The sequence below is a fragment of the Sapajus apella genome, unplaced genomic scaffold, assembly GCF_009761245.1.
Source record: "Sapajus apella isolate SASKATOON/1434 unplaced genomic scaffold, GSC_monkey_1.0 scaffold51, whole genome shotgun sequence".
NCBI lineage: Eukaryota > Metazoa > Chordata > Mammalia > Primates > Cebidae > Sapajus > Sapajus apella.
In genome coordinates this window covers 16,253,092-16,256,177 of record NW_022436991.1, presented here as the reverse complement: position 1 = coordinate 16,256,177, position 3,086 = coordinate 16,253,092, and positions in this window count along the sequence as shown.

Sequence of the window (3,086 nt, the reverse complement as noted above, 5' to 3'; positions counted from 1 at the left end):
TACGAATCTGAGCAGACGGAAAAGAGAAGAGAAGCTGCTAGAGCACTCTGTGGTGCCTAAAGCTTCATGTGGAAGTGATACTTTACCTTCCTTCCTTTTTTTTGAGACAGAATTTTGCTCTTTTTGTCCAGACTGGAGTGCAAATGGCACAATCTTGGCTAACTGCAACCTCTGTCTCCCAGGTTCAAGTGATTCTCCTGCCTCGGCCTCCCTAGTAACTGGGATTACAGGCGCACACCACCATGCCTAATTTTTTATTTTTAGTAGAGACAGCGTTTCACCGTGTTGGCCAGGCTGGTCTTGAACTCCTGACCTCAGATGATCCACCCGCCTCACCCTCCCAAAGTGCTGAGATTACAGGTGTGGGCCACTGAGCCCGGAAGATACTTTACCTTTCTACTCATATTCCATTGGCCAAAGCAAGTCCTATGCCCAAGTCTATTGTAAGCAGGGAATGAGTGTATAATGCTCCTATAGGGAGGAGCCCAGCAGGGAAGGAAAGTAAATATCTAGAATGGAGATGTCAATCACTGCACTAATCCACTCCTCCCTCCAGCACATATACACACTCTGCTGCAGTGTTTTGTACCATGGCTCCTCCTGCATCCATCTTAGCCAAGGGAAAAGTCTTGACTCAAGGGCAAAGTCTTTTCTTTTTTGAGACAGGGTCTGGCTCTGTTGCCCAGGCTGGAGTGCAGTGGTGCAATGTTGGTTCACTGTAGTCTCAACCCCAGGCCCAAGCAATCCTGCCACTTCAGCCTCCCAAGTAGCTGGGACCACAGGCATGCACCACTGGCATGTGCCCGGCTAATTTTAATTTTTGTAGAGACAGAATAAGATCTTGTTATATTTCCTTGGCTGGTCTTGAACTCCTGGGCTCAAGCAATACTCCTGCCTTGGCCTCCCAAAGTGCTGGGATTACAAATGTGAACCACAGCGCCCAGCCTCAAGGGTGAAGTCTTGAGTTAAAGGCAGACAATTCCTAGGCAAGTTAACATAGCCTGACCTGGAGAGTAGACCAGACCGATTTCTTTCCTTGGGAATTTGAACCACAATAGATTGAATGAGGGAGCTGCAGCTGACAGGTTGTTGTACATGATGGATCTGGAAATGTCACATCTAACCAATACTCTGTTGCCTGAAAGTTGAGCAACAGGGTCTTGGCCCAAGTTCCTAGCCAAGCTAGGAATCTGCCTGTTCACTTGCCTACCCGGTCTGCTCCAAACTCACCTGCTCAAAGACCTTCCATGGGTCCTGATAGCCCACAGGAAAAATTCAAAGGATTGAACCTGGCATCCGAGGCCCCACCTGGCCATGCGGCCACCTTTTCCAGGAGGTTCTAGACAGCTTCCTGGATGAAACAGGGGAGCTGCTTTTCAGGCATGGTGCTGTCCAGCATGGGTAAAAAGAGCCACATGTGGCACATGGACCCCCGCGGCATGGACAGTGGATGCCGAGAGTCTCTATCAGATCCCAGTAAGCACCACAGATCTTGCAATTTTACTCTGAAGGCAGAGGCGACAGAGTGGATGAAGGTGGCCAACGGGACAGGATTTTGCTGGAGATGCAGGCAGAGCATCAGGGAAGCCCAGAGGCCCTGGGTCCGGCTTTGTACTGACTGGGGCAGCATCCGCCTGGCCCGGCAGCTCCCATCAGGTGGACACCCCTAGATCACATCTGCACACTCCTGAGAAGGTGGAGCTCTTTCCTGTAAAGCCCACCACACACTGGACCTGCCGGGCCCTCCTCAGATGCACAGCCTTCCAGTGATTTTTGAGCGTTCAATCTAGTCCCTTGGGGTCTACAATCCAACCACTTTGGTCTCGCCCTGAGGCCCTGCGCACAACCGCTTCCTAGACCTATGGGCCCTTTGCTGCTGGGGTGGGGGTCACTCTTGCAGGACCCTCCAGACTAATCCCGATGCTCTTCAGAGATAACACTTAGGTCCCGCTGGCCAATCGCAACCAAACCATGGCCTTGACCACGCCCCATGTACGACCCACCGAGTTGCGGGCCCTCTCGGACCGTGCAACCCGCACTCCAGGACCACCAGGAGGCGCTCCAGGCCCGCCAGCCTTGGAGGCAGAACAGGCGGGGCCCAGCCCTCGGGCCCAATCCCCCTCCTCCTGTAGCCCGGTCCAGGGCCGGGTCCAACGTGCATCAGCGAAGCCATGTCCAGCCCTTCCGCGATGCGGTCACCCACGTGTGGCAACACGGGACTGAGCCCGCCAGACTGGGCAGCTGGGAGTGGCGGCAGCAACAGCAGGAGCCTGTAGGATTGAAAGTGGACCGGGTGCGGTGGTTCAAGCCTGTAATCCCAGCCCTTTGGGAGGCCGAGGCGGGTGGATCATGAGGTCAAGAGATCGAGACCATCCTGGTCAACATGGTGAAACCCCCTCTCTACTAAAAATACAAAACATTAGCTGGGCATGGTGGCACATGCCTGTAATCTCAGCTACTCAGGAGGTTGAGGCAGGAGAATTGCCTGAACCCAGGAGGCGGAGGTTGTGGTGAGCTGAGATCATGCCATTGCACTCCAGCCTGGGTAACAAGAGTGAAACTACGTCTCAAAAAAAAAAAAAAAAAAAAAAGGATTGAAAGTGGGATGGACCTTGGCGGGTGCCTTGCAGTCCCCAGACCTTGGAGGTCAGAGCCAGGCACTGCCCTATTGCAACCAGACAGGAGCCAGGAACTAGCTTGTCCTTTAAAACCACGTGTTGGGGTACAGGAGCCACGTCCACTTCAGAAATTAGGCATCGGGACTAGAAGCCCTTAGAAGTTTAGTCAGGGCTTGGATCTCAGGTGCCTTATGGAAGAAACCAGGGGTCAGGCTTTTCTGCTGCCACCACCTGCTTCAGGAAGGTATCCCTCAGCCACCAGGTGCACTGATCCAGGTCACTGGCTCTCTATGCTGCTGCTGATGATTATTATTATTTTTGAGGCAGGGTTTTGCTCTGTCACTCAGGATAGAGTGCAGTGGTAAGACCATGGCTCACTGCAGCCTCAACTTCCTGGGCGCAAGCGATTCTCCCACCTCAGCCTCTGGAGTAGCTGGGACGACAGGCACTTGCCATCATGCCGGGCTA